Genomic DNA, 18,615 nt, shown 5'->3' with positions numbered 1-18,615 from the left:
TTTTAAATGTATGCAGGGGAAATATTTAAGACAATTTTATCATTAATATCTATAATTATATCATTATTGTCTTAAATATTTAACATATTACATAAAAAAAGCTATTCAAAGATATACACTGTCACGTGCATCCATGTGAAGAGACCACTAAACAGGCTTTGTGTGAGCAATAGAGCTTTTTAACCACCTGGGTGCAGGTGGGCTGAGTCTGAAAAGAGAGTCAGCAAAGGGTGGTGGAATTATCATTAGTTCTTATAGGTTTGAGATAGGCGGTGGGGTTAGGAGCAATTTTTTGCGGGCAGGGGGTAGATCTTACAAAGTACATTCTTAAGGGTGGGGAGAATATTACAAAGTACCTTAAGGGCAGGGGAGAATATTACAAAGTACCTTCTTAAGGGTGGGCAGGGTGTATTGTACAAAGCACATTCACAAGGATGGGGGAATATCACAAAGTACATTATCACAAGGGCCGGGAGGGTGTATTGTCACAAAGTCAATTGATCAGTTAGGGTGGGGCAGGAACAAATCACAATGGTGGAATATCATTAGCTAAGGTAGGACCTGGCTATTTTCACTTCTTTTGTGGATCTTCAGTTGCTTCAGGCCATCTGGATGTATAAGTGCAGGTCACAGGGGGATATGATGGCTTAGCTTGGGCTCAGAGGCCTGACAGTAGGTGGATCTCCTCACAGAGTGAGTGCAAGGACAAGGGACAGGTCTCCCGAAGGAGTCCCCCTGTCCTAGATCTTCGGCACCTAAATGTCATGTGTGTCCATGTGAAGAGACCACCAACAGGCTTTGTGTGAGCAATAAAGCTTTTTAATCACCTGGGTGCAGGTGGGCTGAATCTGAAAAAAGAGTCAGCAAAGGGAACTAGGGGTGAGGCAGTTTTATAGGATTTGTGTGGGTAGAGGAAAATTACAGTCAAAGGGGGTTGTTCTCTTGAGGGCAGGGCGGGGGTCACAAGGTGCTTGGTGGGGAGCTCCTGAGCCAGGAGAAGGAATTTCACAAGGTAATGTCATCAGTTAAGTCAGAAACCGGCCATTTTCACTTCTTTTGTGATTCTTCAGTTGCTTCAGGCCATCTGGATGTATACAGGCAGGCTTGGGCTCAGAGGCTTGACATATGCTTTTAAAAGGCATAGATAAATCAAAATGGAGTTCTAAAAAATGTTCAAGTAACCCAAAGGAAGTAAGGAAAAAAGAAAATAGAGAAATAAAAAGCAGAGAGAAAAACAAAAAGCAAACTAAATAGCAGCCATAGCCCTGAGATTTACCATGTTAAACACTAATCAAAAGAAATCTGGATGGATTAGTTTGCTAGGGCCACTATAATAAAATACCATAAGCTAGGGCAAGGTGGCTTAAACAACAGGAATTTACAGTTTTCTTAGAGTTGTGGAGGCCTTGCTCAAAGATTCAGGCTTTAGGAGGGCCACCACTCTGAAGGCATTAGGAAGGGCTCTGTTCCCGGACTCTCTCCTACCTTCTGGTAGGGCCTTGGCTGGTGGCGGGATAACTCCAGTCTTCCCATGGCATTCTCCCTGTGTACATGTCTGTCTCCAAATTTCCCTTTTATATAAGGACATCATGTCATATTGAATTAGGGACTCTATTCCAGGGCTGTCTTAACTTAATTAATTGTATCTGCAACAACACTATTTCCCAATAAGGTAAAATTCTGAGATACTGGGGTTACGACTTCAATATCATTTGAGGGTGTCAGAGGCATGTGAACCAGAGCAACTCCATCTGAAATAGGAGCTGGGTAAAATGAGGCTGAAACCTTCTGGGCTGCATTCCCAGACAGTTAAGGCATTCTAAGTCACAGGAAGAGATAGGAGGTCAGCACAAGATACAGGTCACAAAGACCTTGCTGATAAAACAGGTTGCAGTAAAGAAGCCAGCCAACTCCCACCAAAACCAAGATGGTGATGAGAGTGACCTCTGGTTGTCCTCACTGCTACACTCCCACCAGCACCATGACAGTATACAAATGCCATGGCAACATCAGGAAGTTACCCTGTATGGTCTAATAAGGGGAGGCATGAATAATCCACCCTTTGTTTAGCATATCATCAAGAAATAACCAAAAAAATGGGCAACCAGCAGCCCTTGGGGCTGCTCTGTCCATGGAGTAGCCATTCTTTTATTCCTTTACTTTCTTAATAAACTTGCTTTCACTTTACTCTATGGACTCACCCTGAATTCTTTCTTGGGTGAGATCCAAGAACCCTCTCTTGGGGTCTGGATCGGGACCGCTTTCCTGTAACATATTTCTGGTGACCACAGAAGGGACTTATAGTGCAGAAACCCTGACCCAACAGCTACCTTTGGGTAAGTGTTGGGGTCCTGTAACATATTTGTGGCAACCACGGTAGTGACTTTACTGCGGAAACCCCTGACCCAAATGCTGGCTTTGGGTAAATGGTGGGGTTCGGTAACATTTTTCTTGTGAGCCACAAAAGGGACAATACTGAGGAATGCCGCCCGCAACCCAAAGGAAATAGACTGCAGCACTGATTGGACAACTTTGGGTAATTGGTGGGGTACCTGGGTAAAGGTAAAGTGATTGGACAACTTTGGGTGAGTGGCGGAGTACCTGGGTAAAGAATGGGATTGGGTTACAGACCCAGCTAGGGAAGTTACAGTCTCTCCTAAAACAGAGTGGGTTAGAGGTCCCTCTTAGTAAAAGGCAAGGACGCTTGACCGACCTTGGGTTAGAGGCCCAACTTAGGAGGGTTAGAGTCCCTTCTAAGATTTAGGAAGTTAGAGGCCCCTCTCAGTATAAGTCCTTCTCGGCTAAAAGCAGGTTTGGCACTACGGGATGTTAACTGCTATTCTCTTTGGATTAATCTGCCTTGCACTCTTTGCTGATGGCTCTGGGTGACAGGGTTAGGCATATACAGGATCATGGGACATGGGGAGCTTTTTCCTCCCTAAAAGGGGATACTTAAGAGCTGATGGGACTGCTGGAAAAGGTCCCTTTGCTACTGAAAAGCGGCCACCTGAGCTTTTCTTTTCTTTTGTTTTTTTGAGACGGAGTTTCGTTCTTGTTGCCCAGGCTGGAGTACAATGGCGCGATCTCGGCTCACCACAACCTCCGCCTCCCAGGTTCAAGCAATTCTCCTGCCTCAGCCTCCCAAGTAGCTGGGGTTACAGGCATGCACCACCACGCCCAGGTAATTTTGTATTTTTAGTAGAGACGGGGTTTTTCCATGTTGAGGCTGGTCTCGAACTCCTGACCTCAGGTGATCCTCCCGCCTTAGCCTCCCAAAGTGCTGGGATTACAGGCATGAGCCACCGCGCCTTTCCTTTCCTTTCCTTTCCTTTCCTTTCCTTTCCTGTCCTGTCCTGTCTTTTCCTTTCCTTTCCTTTTCTTCCTTCCTTCCTTCCTTTCTTTCTTGTTTTTTGAGATGGAGTTTTGCTCTTGTTTCCCAGGCTGGAGTGCAACGGCACGATCTCGTCTCACCACAACCTCCGCCTCCCAGGTTCAAGCAATTCTCCTGCCTCAGCCTCCTGAGTAGCTGGGATTACAGCCATGCACCACCACGCTAGGCTAATTGTGTATTTTAGTGGAGACAGGGTTTCTCCCTGTTGGTCAGGCTGGTCTTGAACTCCCGACCTCAGGTGATCCACCTGCCTCGGCCTCCCAAAGTACTAGGATTACAGGTTCGAGCCACCACACCCGGCCTTGAACTTTTCATTGTCGGCTGCAATGAGTGGGTGTTTTCTCTGGCTTCCCTGAGCTCTTCACCTTCCCCACCCTACCACAGGTAATACTTTCCTTCTCTACTTTTCCTTTCCTATATTTTCGGTTACTCAGGGTGACCATCTTGCCCAGAGACCATATGTTGATACTCCAAGTCGGAGGTTGGATTAAAGATGATGGGACTCATCTGGGGGAAAATTTAAGCCTTGCCAGTTGATATTGGGTGCTAAGCAGAGTGGCTAATGTCTGTGTTTTATCACATGTATTTTGCTCTGGCCAGAATGAAAAAAAAATTTCCTTTATAATGTGGCTTGGCCCCAGGGTGATGGTGCCACAAGCTGGATCACTAGGACTGCTCAGAGAAAGAGAACCCAGAAGATTGGCATGCCGGCAAAAGGGTAAAAATTTCTTACCAGTCAGATTTCTGACTTCTCTCTGTGGGAACGATTGAAGGAATGGTAAAACAAATCTCTTCTGTTTGGATTAATGCAAAAAAGAATTCTAAGGCTAGTCTTAAACTGGTGTACTTTGTGCTATGAATTCATTTTTCTTGTCGAGGGGAACTTCAGGATAAAACATGGGCTTAGAACACCTGTAAGCCCGCTTTTCAAGACAACTCAGCAAGCTGGTCCGTAACGAACTTGGCTGCAGGTCCCTGAAACAAACAAAAAAACTGGATGAAGTTTCCACCTTATTTTATGTCCTTGGGAGCTTGACCTTTTAACCACATGGCGGTACTTTCTCTTGGTCTCTGCCTTCCAGGGAACAGAAATTTTAGGGTTCATGTCATAGTTAGTGCTAAAAATCATATTAAAAAGTTAAAAGCCTTTGCAAGCTCAAAATTAACTACTCTAGACTCCGTCTGGGGAAGGAAACAGAGGCTGTCCCATGCTGCACCTCTGTTGCTATGGTTTTGCACTTTCACAGTAGCGGTCCAGGTTCAATTCCCCACCTAGGAAGTAAGTCGTTTCTGGTTTAATACCTGCATGACCTTGTCTATTGTCTTCTCCTCTGTGGACTGTCTTAAATTTTCCTTTCTCTAAGCACCTGGGAGGTTACCTTTGGTAAAGTTCAAAAGTCAGAAATATCGGCCGTTTGGCATAAGAAATTCTAAAAGGACTTTATTAAAGAGTGCTATGGTTAAAATCAGTACTATTAAAAGCGGATAGTTAAACTCTAACAGCCTAGACTCCTTGGGAAAAACAGGAGGAAACAGAGACCACTTTCCTGGCCCTGTTCTTCCGGGGGCTCCATCCTAAAGCCAGTAATCCAATGAAGAAACTTAAAAACTGGCAAATGAAAAATTTTACAACTACTGTAGTATAATCTTCTGTCTTTCTGTGTAGCTACATATGTGTTGTGTGTAATGTTTATATACAAGAGCTCTAATTAATTGGCTGAAACAAAAATAAGCACTTACATCAAATATTTTTAAAGCAAAATAAAAACTGTAATGCCTTTTAGTTCATATAACTTTAGTAATCTTTGGGAAAAACAGCTTTTAAAATTATTGTTAAAATAAAAACATTTAGTCTAAATTATGCAGGTCAGCTATTAAGTTTGCTAAAGGCTTTAAGGTCATAAACTGCTGCTTTAACTTTTCCAAAATTGTTCAATTTACCTACCTTAAAGCCATTAGGTTCTAGATAAGGCCTGGGGACATGTGGAATTAGCCATGCCCCTTTGCTATACAAAGAAGATTATAAAGAAAGGGATTTTATGTAAGAAAGGATCTTGTATGGTAAATTCTTGTCCTAAAGTAAAATGACTGGTTGTCTAACAGGAGGGATGTTTAGGGCAGGTCAGAAAGTCCAATAATATCTCAGATGGTCTGTGTAAGTCATGAAAGGATTTGTGAAAGGGAATTTATGCAAGAAATGTCATACAATTCAAAGGTTGTTAAGCCTTGTAAATGCTTCATAAAATGCCACTATGACTCTTGCTGTACAACTTGCCTGCTTTATAGCTAGGTAAGGCCTGGGGACATGTGGAGTTAGTCATGCAACCTAGCTATGCTGGAGAGTCAGCTCTTATCTACACTTCTGTCTGGTGTGTCCTAGGCTAGGCGCCACACCTTGTATATAATTAAAATCCTGAACTTACCAAGTTTTTCACCAAAAATAAAAGTTGCTAAAAGTTAACATTATAATATGTAACTAAAACTACTAAAAAAAATTTTACATGCAAGGTGTGTAAAGAAAGTAAAATGTGTTTTTGGTGAAAGATTACAAGAAGGCATGGGAATGTGCATTTTTTTGCCTAAAGGGTTAAAGAATTGTTTTAAGTTAGAATAAAGCTAAAGGTTTGAACAATTGTGGAGGGTTTGTAGAAAATTAATTGTAAAAGAGATTCTGTGTGTGGACATTGGCTAAATTAAAGGAGTATTATTCAGTTTTTCTATAAATTAAAAATTGGAATAAAAGCACAACAGATTTTTCTTAGAGCAAAAACTTGCTTATGATCTGCTATTTAACAAAAACTTGTAAAGGGTTATAAAAGGTTTATAACAATCTTACCTTATGGTCAAACTGATTAAGATTGGATCGATATATTTACAAGGTTTTATTAAGAATTGGGTTTGACATTGATAATGTACTAATGCAACAGTGACATTTGGCTTATTTGGTACAAAAATCATACAGGGAGCATTGTCAAATATAAAATGGTGTTTGGTTTTCTTTGGGCCATATTTGTATAAATATGTTATTGGTATATATATTCCAAAATCATGGGAAACTCTTATAATTCTGATATGACTTAGTGTACATTATCAGTAATAATGATAATTGTTACATAAAATCATTGTATGCCATGGAGGTAACAAATTTCCTTGTCAACTGTTTCTTTGATTGTGGCTCCCCTAAAACATTTTGTCAGCCATAGACAATTGTTACCTGTTTTTTTTTCTTTTTGAGACAAAGTTTCTCTCTTGTTGCCCAGGCTGGAGCGCAATGGCGCAATCTCAGCTTACTGCAACCTCTGCTTCCTGGTTTCAAGTGATTCTCCTGCCTCAGCCTCCTGAGTAGCTGGGATTACAGGTGCCCACCACCATGCTCAGCTAGTTTTTGTATTTTTAGTAGAGATGAGGTTTCGCCATGGTGGTCAGGCTGGTCTTGAACTCCTGACCTCAGGTGATCCAACTGCCTCGGCCTCCCAAAGAGCTGGGATAACAGGTGTGAGCCACTGTGCCTGGCCCAATCGTTACCTCGTTTTAATCCTCTTTAAAAGGTGATTTATGATCAATTATAGAACTCTAATAGGTGTTCTTAAATGCAGGTTTTCTGATAACTTTGGAGATTGTGTCATCAGAATAAAGGAAAAAACTTTCAGAACTCTAATGGAGAACTGAAATATTCATAACTATCAAACAGAAGTTAACTATATGGACTAAACTGAAGAAGTCTAATCTTTTTAACTTTGCTTAAAACTGTGCTGATCCTTTGTTTTGTTTTTCAGAGTCAAGGAAACTTTTCTTTTGAGCTATTTACAGCTTTTAACAGTTGAGTGTACTCTTATGAACAAAATTTGAAGCATATTTATTTTTATTTCTTTGTATTTAATTTCTCTAAAATTTGGAAACTGTTTGTAAGTATTCTTAACTTATGGCAATATAGTTATTTGCATAGGTGCAATAAAAATCCATTTTCTTTTGTAACAGGACACAACGGGAGACATTGGTTATTTTGCTGAGGCTTTGACTGGAACAGCATGTTTTCCTTTAGGGAATTAAACCTAACATATAGAGCCAATAAAAGCCCCCTGGGGGACTGGCCTCATACCTTGCCTACAACAGTCTCTGTGCAGAATTTCTGACCTGCGGTGAGTAAAGAATGTCACTTTCTGACAGGTCCAGGAGCCCCAAGTTATCTTGTGACCTCGAGAGGAAAAAAATTTACCCAACTCAGGTATTTGAGGGTGCAAACCCATGGCTGGGCTCGGCTTTAAAATAGTCTTACCTGAGGCAGAGCAAAGTGGATCCCAGCAGTTTGGGAGGCCGAGGTAGGCACATCACTGGAAGTCAGGAATTTGAGACCAGCCTGGCCAATATGGTGAAACCCTGTCTCTACTAAAAGCACAGAAAAAAAATTAGCTGGGCATGGTGGCAGGGCCTGTAATCCCAGCAACCCGGGAGGCTGAAACAGGAGAATCACTTGAACCCAGGAGGTGGAGGTTGTAGTGAGCCGAGATAGCACCACTGCACTCCAGTCTGGGTGACAGAGCGAGACTCTGTCTCAATTAAAAAAAAAAAGTCTTATCTGAAATTCCTTCTATGGAACAGAGTTCAAAGCCAATTTAAAATGGGCTTATGTGAAAAATAATTATTTTTGCTGTACAAATAATCAGGCCAAGTATAATAAAGCAAATCGGTCTTACCATGATTTGTCTTTAGTAAAAATAGGAAACTGGAGAGAGAAATATTACATTTCAAAAACTGGTATACTTTTTATTAGATTCTAGTCTTATCAGTTGTTTTTAAGTTCGTTTCTGCAATTTAGTCTAACACTGCATATTCCTGTGAACCAACCAGTGATGTCTAACTGCTGCTTAGAAGAAACAAGAGGGATGGGTAATGCAAAAATCTGGATCAGTATTCCAATTCTGGGCACATTACAATCAGCTAACAACCCCATATCAGCTTAGTTCCAACAGTTGCCCAGTTCATGAAAAGCTTTCTAATTTAGTTTACTTGGAATAACTTTACTTATTTTGCTTTACTCTTGTGAAATATATTGCTGTTATACTCTTTGTGTAGGAATACAGGACAAGCTTACTAAACGTTTCTTAAATTAAACACTTATTAATTTTCCAAATACTCTTTGTGTAGGAATACAGGACAAACTTACTGAATGCTTTCTTAAATTAAACACTTATTAATCTTCCAAATATCACCTTTTGTTGAAACTCAAAAGTTATAAATGGACCTTACCATACTAATGCTTTCTGACTGAGCTCCTCTCTACCCTGAATGCAAGAGGCCCTCATAGTTAGGCAGGAATATCATCGCCCCTATTCAGCATGAAGAAGTTACAGAAGATGGATCTTTATGCCTCTGCAAGCCTTAGGATTAAGGGTTCTCTTATAAAAGGGTGGGGGGAAATGTCAGAGGTGTGTGAACCAGAGCAACTCCATCTGAAATAGGAGCTGGGTAAAATGAGGCTGAACCTACTGGGCTGCATTCCTAGAGAGTTAAGGCATTCTAAGTCACAGGATGAGACAGGAGGTCGTCACAAAATACAGGTCATAAAGACCTTGCTGATAAAACAGTTTGCAGTAAAGGAGCCAGCCAAATCCCACCAAAACCAAAACGGCCACGAGAGTGACCTCTGGTCGTCCTCACTGCTACACTCCCACCAGCACCATGACAGTTTACAAACGCCATGGCAATGTCAGGAGGTTACCCTATATGTTCTAAAGAGGGGAGACATGAATAATCCACCCTTTGTTTAGCATATCATCAAGAAATAACCATAAAAATGGGCAACCAGCAGCTCTCAGGGTTGCTCTGTCTATGGAGTAGCCATTCTTTTATTTCTTTCCTTTTATTACTTTCTTAATAAACTTGCTTTCACTTTGCACTGCGGACTTGTCCTGAATTCTTTCTTGTGTGAGATCCAGGAACCCTCTCTTGGGATCTGGATCAGGACCCCTTTCCTGTAACAAGGGGATAAGATTCAACCTATTAAGACTGGAGTGGTGACATTAATTTCAGACAGAGCTGACTTCAGAGCAAGGAAAATTATCAGGAATAAAGACAAACTTACATAATAACAAAATGGCCAACTCTCTAAGAAGAAACAACAATCCTTAATGTGTTCACCGATTATGAAATTGATAATTTAAATAATTCTATAAATGTCATGAAATTGGATTAATAATTTTAAAGCTCCGCCAAAGTGGCCAAACTGCCACAGATCCTGACAATTTCTTCTGGATCCATTGTACCCTGCTGGGCCACCAGTGGACTGGGGGCTTCCTGTGTGGTGGTTGGCTTCTGTGTCATGACTGATTTCTATCTTCCCACACCTTATCATGAAAACACTACGTTCCTGTTGTTCTGACCATGAGGTCTCAGGGTTTGGGCTGCGCTGTGAAGGTCAACCTTACCTCATTGCTGATGGCTTTCTTGTACACAGTAGGCTGCTACTTCATGTTTCTAGAGAGAGTAGAATTTGAATCTGCTAAGAGGGCTATCCACTCTCCTGGGACTATGCAAGCTTCATAATGCAGCCATGAGCTTGTCTCTGTGCCTTTGAGTTTCATGAGCTTTTTCTATAGCAGCATCCTGCAAAAAAGAAAAGAAACAGCCCATCTGGAGGTCAAGAGGTCAGTCTCTGGCTGTGTTTTTCTCATTGAAGTAATATACCTTTGGTCCTTGAATCTTTTCAACCTATTTTCTTAAATTCCTCCTAGAAAGCAGGGAATGAGAATTGGATTTCTGTAAGAGAGGGCGCAAGTTTTCTGGGTACGTCACCTTGTTTTTGATGACGTTTGGAAACAAACTTGATCTTGGTTTCTACACCCTGATCTCCAAAAACACTTGAGAAGAACTGAAGGCCTTGTGTATGTGTTGTGTCCTTCCTTTGGAGGAGGGATGGGGACACTAGAGGAAGGTTCTGTCGAGGCCCCTGTAAATGATAAAGGAGCATTTCTCACACGAAGATCCAGGCACACATCTTCAAGGAACTGTGAATTTATGAAAAATTTTTAAATTCTTTTTTTTGTTTGTTTGTTTTGTTTCTTAGAGCTTGGGGTCTTGTTATGTTGCCCAGGCTGGTTTTGAACCCCTAGGCTCAAGCCATCCACTTGTGTAGCTGTGACTACAGGCAGACGCCATTATGCTTGGTTTAAAATTCTTGTGTTTTTATTTCAGTGATAACCTAACAAAAATATTAGTGTAAACACTTTTGAGGTTGTCTGGAGGACCCATATGTAGATATGGCCATTGATTACAGCATCATTTGGTGTCTTGTAATTTTACTTTAATAATTGCAGGCTCAGGAGGAAGGAACAAAGGAGAATATAAAGTAAAAACAGTGCATTCTTCCAATGCAAAGGCCAAATGATGCCAGGGCTTGAAGAAAATTTCACAGTGGTTCAGAGGGAGACAGTGATGGGAGACCTGAGTCATCACATGGAACACAATGGTGGAGGAGTTCTCTGTAGCATATTCCAGTGTGAGCAGAAGTTTGGGTCTAGCAAAACCAGTATTATTCATCACATGGAATTAATAATGTCAATTATCAATGAGGAAAAGTAATTAAAATTTAATAGTATATATTGGTTAAAATTTTATCTCATCTGTTGTTTTGCTTGTCTCAAATCTCTAAAATTATTTACATAAGGAAATCTGTTATTGAGTTTTAACTTTACATGTTTAAGAAACATTTTGACTAAAATAATCAAAAACAATACTGGAGGGCCACACAAATGCTTTTCCTTTAAGTGCTGTGCTGCCATAGAATAATTTTTGAACTGGAAAGTTCTTGGGAGATTTAGTAGAGAGGAAGCTGAAACCCCAAGAGATTAAAAGACTTTTCCAAGGTCAGACAACACATCCTCAGCAAGGCTATGATTAGGCCCTAGGTCTCCTGATGTCCACCCCAGGCCCCTTTCCAAGGCACGGCTGTTCAGAAGAGGGATCCAAGAAGGTGGATTATTCAGGCCCAGATGATTGGATGGCCATGCCTTCCCTAAAACAGAGGCTGGGAGCTTTACTTTTTCTTTTGCAGGCCACTGGCACATGGAATATATCAACTGTGGGCCAGGCACAGTTGAAAAACAAGAAGAGAAGTTTAGAGACAAGATTCAACATCAGTCTCCACTCCACCCCCAGCAACCCCACCAAAACCAGCATTACCATATACTCCACCTCCATCACGTTTGTGTAGGTACAGAAGATGACAGAGGATGTGCTAAAGGGCTATTTTGAACATTTCTAAATGGATGCCACAGATTATATGCATTAGAGAATGAGCTTCTCAATGGTTCTTTACTGGTAGGTTTTTGTTTGTTTGTTTGTTCGTTTGTTTGTTTTTTGAGACAGAGTCTCACTGTTGTTGCCCAGGCTGGAGTGCAATGGCTCTATCTCGGCTCACCCCAACCTCCGCCTCCCGGGTTCAAGTGATTCTCCTGCCTCAGATTCCAAAGTAGCTGGGATTACAGGCGCGTGCCACCACACCTGGCTAATTTTGTATTTTTAGTAGAGATGGGGTTTCTCCATGTTGGTCAGGCTGGTCTCCAGCTCTCAACCTCAGGTGATCTGCTAGCCTCGGCCTCCCAAAGTGCTGGGATTACAGGGGTGAGCCACCGCGACCGGCCTGGTTTTTTTTTTTTCTTAAAAAAAAAGAGATCCATTTCTGAGGGCATCATCACTGAACTGGGAAGATAAATTCTGAAATTTAAGTTCCTGTTTCTTAACCTTGAGTACACAGTGAAATAACAGCGGTAGTGTAATTATTGATTTTCAGGTTTTCAACTTGTACTTGTACTGTTTGTAGAGGAAACCCATCTGAAACATTCTAACATAACCTACATTTCATTGGTTCTATCCAACCACCAAATAATGCAGGAATTTCTTCAGGCATTTTATAGGGGTGCCCAGGCTACCTTGCAAATGTTTACAAACACGTTGAATTAGTTACTGGGTGAGGTTAGCTATTTCTGCAGTTTAATTTCTTCTTCTCTGGCCCCATCATCTTCATTTCCCAATTGTTTCTTAGGTCTACTCCTGCTCTGCTTCCAGCTGATCATACTACAGCTTCTCCGAGACCCCCACTCCTCCCATCTGGCTAACCCCTGCGTCTGCAGCCCCCACATGGTGCCTGCATGGCCCTCATCTCCCAGAATTCTGTTGTGAAGAGAAATGCCTTAAAGGGTCTATAACCTATTTTAAGATGATTCTGTGTAGACAGTGTAATAGAATGAAATTTTTCTTCCCCCTGGTGCTGTAAGTCACCTTTTGAAGCTCCCTAATTAGGAATCCACTTTCCATATCCATTGGAGGATTCTTCACATGAGGTCCACTGACCGCCCAGGAGTCTCAGGATAGAATTTAGGAAGTCCATCAACCGGAATGGAAAAAATTACATACTTATTTCACTATCTTTAAACTGAAAAACTGCATTTCCTTCCATTAGAAAAGTAGGCAGCAAACCCCAGTAGGAGAGGAGCAGTAGCTCTGCTGTGCAGGAGTCCCAGGGACTCTCACTGATGTCCCAGTTGCTGCAGATATCTCCAAATATTTTTTACATTTGTCATCACTTCTAAATGACACTAATTATTAGATTTTCCACTAGAGCTTGTTATTTCAAGGGATAATCATGAAGCACATATATTACTATAGCACAAATTTGATTTTTTTTAGTATTTTGAGAACTATATTTCAAAATAATTGCTTTCCTTTGCAAACCTATGTATTTTATTTTAATTTAAAAGATTACAATAAAAGAGTAAATGCATTTTTTTTTTTCAGAGAAGAGAGTCATAGCCTTCTCAGAGTGCCAAAGGAGTCCGTGGCACAAAATTTTTAAGAAACCCTCATCCTTAGAAGGTTAATTATCTGAGGGATGTTAGATATTATTCTTCATTTGTAGAACGAGAGATGTTCAAGTTACGAGCTTTGCTCCTGTATCACTGGGACACAAGCATGAGAAGACCCGGTAGTACCACGCTCGCAAGTTCCACTTAGATCTTGGACCCGCTTTACATACGTCATCGTCACCTGGTCCTATAGTTGGGACGTTACCATGTTGGCTTTTGAGTGGCCTTTTCTGGCACGATGTGGGTTGAATTGTGCTCCCCCAAAATATATATTGAAATCCTAACCCCTGGCACCTATGAATGGGACCTTTTTTGGAAACAGGGTCTTCGCAAATGGAATCGAGTTAAGAGGAAGTTATACTGGAACAGGGTGGGCCCTTGATCCAATATGACTGGTGTCCTGATAAGAAGGGAAGAGCCACACGGAGAGAAGAATGTCACATGATGATAGAGCAGATACTAGAGTGATGCAGCTGCAAGCCAAGGAATGTGAAGGATTGCCGGCAGCAACTCGAAGCTCGGAAGAGTCAAGGAAAGATTTTACCCAGAGTCTCAGAGGGAGCCTTGCCCCGCGGACACCTTGATGTCAGACTTCTAGCCGCCAGAACTGTGAGATAATGAATTTCTGCTGCTTTTTACCATCAAGATATCATTACTTTGTTACTGCAGCCCTAGGGAACGAATCCAGTGTATGGGTGCCAATAAATGGAAAGAGGTGGGAAACCACAGAGGTCACAAAACTGGTTGTGTGACTTTGGGAACCTAGTTGCTAATGAGACCTGTACATTGCAGATTCCAGTCTGAGACGTACAATGATTGGTACGTACCATCTGGTTGTGAGGTTGTAGGGAATGAAATATATAGCTTCCGCCCACTTCCAACTGGCAGAGCCTAGAGATACCCAAAATAGCAGTACAAATGTTGGGCCTAAAGATGGGTTTAGCTCAGCTGAAAACAGAATGCCTCTCTCCCTTTTTGTGTTACACTCGGCTAAAGCTGCTTCCATCTCACAAATGCTTCAAGGAAAATTGCCTCCTTCCATTTTTACTCATTGTCCCTTCTTTCCCTGGGGCCCAGATATAATAAGTTCAGGGAAGGCCGGGTGCGGACCAAACTCAGTAGCAAATCTATGTTAGTTCCATGCCACTCTGCCTCCTCTTCCTTTGGATGAGTTCTCTCCTAGGGAGAGCTCTATCCCTTAGGCAGAGACATAAGCAAATCTACCTATTAAGTGTGCTAGACTTCCATCTTGTCTACTTCCTAGGGGTAGGCAGGGTCCCCTCTAAGTTGGAAAATACAACAGCCTTGTTTACCTGAGAAGACAAACCATGTCATCATATATCAGGCTACTAATTCAGACACTCATTTCAGAAGACCCTTTGAGCTTCCAGCCTCAAAGTTCTAGGGCTTTGAACTTCTTGCCTCCCTGGTTTGGATACTCAAGGAAAGGATAGTGGGGATCAAGAATCACTAGAGACAAGGACATCTCGATGCTTGAGTCAGCCAGTATGCTATAGCTGCTGCTCCTTCCCTCTTAAGTTCTATTTCCTTTGTGCTTGACTCCCTATGTTCAATATAGACCTCCCCACTGCGATCACTACTTTCTGCTCTTGCCTGGAGATGTATCCTGAAGTCTATCCCCACTCCCAATAGATTTATATATAAAGCCTTTAAAATACATGAGAGCATTCATAAGAACCACCCAATCTTTCAATGAATAGTTTGTCCTGGACTAAATGCAAAGTCAAATATTGAGCTCAGTAAACTTATTACACTCATGTAATCTAATCTTCAAATGTCAGAAAAATTACCTTCAACCTTTTCCTCCATTCTGGAAAGAGAAAATGCAGCTCCTTTGGCCTCATATAAAACCTTCTTTGAAGTCTCCAGTCCTGCCCTCAAATCGAGTTTGCAGTTGTTGCTCAAAATATCTGCGATCTAGACTTTCGTGTTACTAAACTACTCTGCTCCATCTGGTATTTTTGGCCTCTGAAGCAGCTCTCATTATTGATCGATTGATTGAGATATAATTCGCATACCATGAAACCCATCTGCTTAAAATGTACAATTCAGTGATGTTTAGTATATTCACAGAGTTGTGCAACTGTCACCACTATCTAATTCCACAACATTTTCATCAACCCTGAAGAAACCTGCACCCATTAGCAGTCACTCTTCATTCTCCTCTACCCCCAGCCCTTTGCAACCTCTAATCTACTTTCTGTCCCTATGGATTTATGTTCTTTATGTTTTTCAACCCATTTCCAATCCCAATAATCCAATACAGTCCTATTACAGGTAGTTAGACAGGCATGAGCGGGCAATGCCCCTCAGTTGAATTCTTTCTTCTGAGGAAGCAAGAACTGAGGTTGCTGCAGACCTGTAGGGATTCATTGCCAGTAACCAGGACAACTTCCATCAGTAACAGTTCCAACTAATTACTTCTGTAGTGAGGGCCTACTATACCAGAGACTCGTTTGAAAGGCCAATCATATTAAATCCTTCTTACTCAAAATGTAAAGAAAGAGGAGCAGGTGGCCTTACCCATCCCTAGGAGGAGCTGGGAGATAGGGGCTAAGAAAATGTGCAGCAGCAAGTGTGAAAAAACACTGGACACCCTCACTTTGTCAACTTAAGCCAACATTCTTTATTAGCAATAAGGTTTCTGATAACCATGGAGAATGTTTGTCAAACTCAAGAACCTTTGTTTCTAACTCCTGGAGCATTGCTGTAGGCAGTTGCTAGCTTCCAGTGCAAATAGAAACAAACTTAAATGTTCATTGGATGAATGGAAACTTGATTCTCTTAATACAGTCCACTTGGGCTCCATTTGTCTTCACAGCAACCATTTGCTGGATTTATTGCTCAATTGACATCATTTATGCATTCCTTCTGCCAGTACCATATTGTGTTGATTACTATAGCTTTTTTTTTTTTAATACTTTAAGTTTTAGGGTACATGTGCACAATGTGCAGGTTAGTTACCTATGTATACATGTGCCATGCTGGTGTGCTGCACCCACTAACTCGTCATCTAGCATTAGGTATATCTCCCAATGCTATCCCTCCCCCCTCCCCCCACCCCACAACAGTCCCCATAGTGTGATGTTCCCCTTCCTGTGTCCATGTGTTCTCATTGTTCAATTCCCATCTATGAGTGAGAACATGCGGTGTTTGGTTTTTTGTCCTTGCGATAGTTTACTGAGAATGATGATTTCCAATTTCATCCATGTCCCTACAAAGGACATGAACTCATCATTTTTTATGGCTGCATAGTATTCCATGGTGTATATGTACCACATTTTCTTAATCCAGTCTATCATTGATGGACATTTGGGTTGGTTCCAAGTCTTTGCTATTGTGAATAGTGCCGCAATAAACATACGTGTGCATGTGTCTTTATAGCAGCATGATTTATAGTCCTTTGGGTATATACCCAGTAATGGGATGGCTGGATCAAATGGTATTTCTAGTTCTAGATCCCTGAGGAATCGCCACACTGACTTCCACAATGGTTGAACTAGTTTACAGTCCCACCAACAGTGTAAAAGTGTTCCTATTTCTCCACATCCTCTCCAGCACCTGTTGTTTCCTGACTTTTGAATGATCACCATTCTAACTGGTGTGAGATGGTATCTCATTGTGGTTTTGATTTGCATTTCTCTGATGGCCAGTGATGACGAGCATTTTTTCATGTGTCTTTTGGCTGCATAAATGTCTTCTTTTGAGAAGTGTCTGTTCATATCCTTTGCCCACTTTTTGATGGGTTTTTTTGATTTTTTCTTGTAAATTTATTTGAGTTCATTGTAGATTCTGGATATTAGCCCTTTGTCAGATGAGTAGGTTGCAAAAATTTTCTCCCATTCTGTAGGTTGCCTGTTCACTCTGATGGTAGTTTCTTTTGCTGTGCAGAAGCTCTTTAGTTTAATTAGATCCCATTTGTCAACTTTGGCTTTTGTTGCCATTGCTTTTGGTGTTTTAGACATGAAGTCCTTGCCCATGCCTATGTCTTGAATGGTAATTCCTAGGTTTTCTTCTAGGGTTTTTATGGTTTTAGGTCTAATGTTTAAGTCTTTAATCCATCTTCAATTAATTTTTGTATAAGGTGTAAGGAAGGGATCCAGTTTCAGCTTTCTACATATGGCTAGCCAGTTTTCCCAGCACCATTTATTAAATAGGGAATCCTTTCCCCATTGCTTGTTTTTCTCAGGTTTGTCAAAGATCAGAGAGTTGTAGATATGCGGCGTTATTTCTGAGGGCTCTGTTCTGTTTCTGTTTTGGTAACAGCACCATGCTGTTTTGGTTACTGTAGCCTTGTAGTATAGTTTGAAGTCAGGTAGCGTGATGCCTCCAGCTTTGATCTTTTGGCTTAGGATTGACTTGGTGATGTGGGCTCTTTTTTGGTTCCATATGAACTTTAAAGTAGTTGATTACTATAGCTTTGTAGTAAGTTTTGAAATCAGAAAGTGTGAATCTTCCAACTTCGTTTTTTCCTTTCAAGATTGTTTTGGTTGTTTTGATTGTCTTGTATTGCCACATGAATTTTAGTATCAGCTTGTTAATTTCTGCAAAAAGCTGAGATTTTGATAGGCATTGCAATAAGTCTACAGATACCAGTCTAGGTAGTGCCACCATCTTAACAATATTAAGTCTTCTGATTCTTGGACATGAGCTATCTTAACACTTAATTAACTCTTCTTTAATTTCTTTAAAAAATGTTATGTGGTTTTCAGAGCATGAGTTGTATACTTCTTTTCCTAATTTTATTTCTAAATATCTTATTCTTGATGTTATTATAAATGGAATTGTTTTAATATCATTTTTAGTTTGTTCATGACTGATCTATAGAAATACAATTGATTTTTGTACCTTGATCTTGTATCCTGCAACTTTGCTAAACTTGTTTTGTTAGTTTTTAATAGGCTTTTAATGCATTTCTTAGAATTTTCTATATGTAAGACAAAAATCCTCTGAAAATTGAGTTTTATTTCTTCCTTTCCAATCTGGATTCCTTTAAGTTCATTTTCCTGCCTAATTAACATGGCTAGAGGTGGTAGTGCAACACTGAATATAAGTGCCAAAGCAAATATCCTTGTCTTGTTCCTGATGTTAGGGAGAAAGCAGATAGTTTTTCAACATTAAGTATGATATTAGCTGTAGGTTTTTCTTTTTCTTTCTTTTTTTGTATTTTTAATAGAGACAGGGTTTCACCATGATGGCCAGGCTGGTCTCGTCTGGAACTCCCGACCTCAGGTGATCCACCCACCTTGGCCTCCCAATGTGCCAGGATTACAGGCGTAAGCCACCACACCTGGCCAGCTACAAGCTTTTCATATGTGCCCTTTGTCAGGTTGAGAAAATTCC

This window comes from Pan paniscus, chromosome 12, assembly GCF_029289425.2.
Source record: "Pan paniscus chromosome 12, NHGRI_mPanPan1-v2.0_pri, whole genome shotgun sequence".
NCBI classification, from domain to species: Eukaryota; Metazoa; Chordata; class Mammalia; order Primates; family Hominidae; genus Pan; species Pan paniscus.
Note: the sequence above shows the minus strand (reverse complement) of the source record.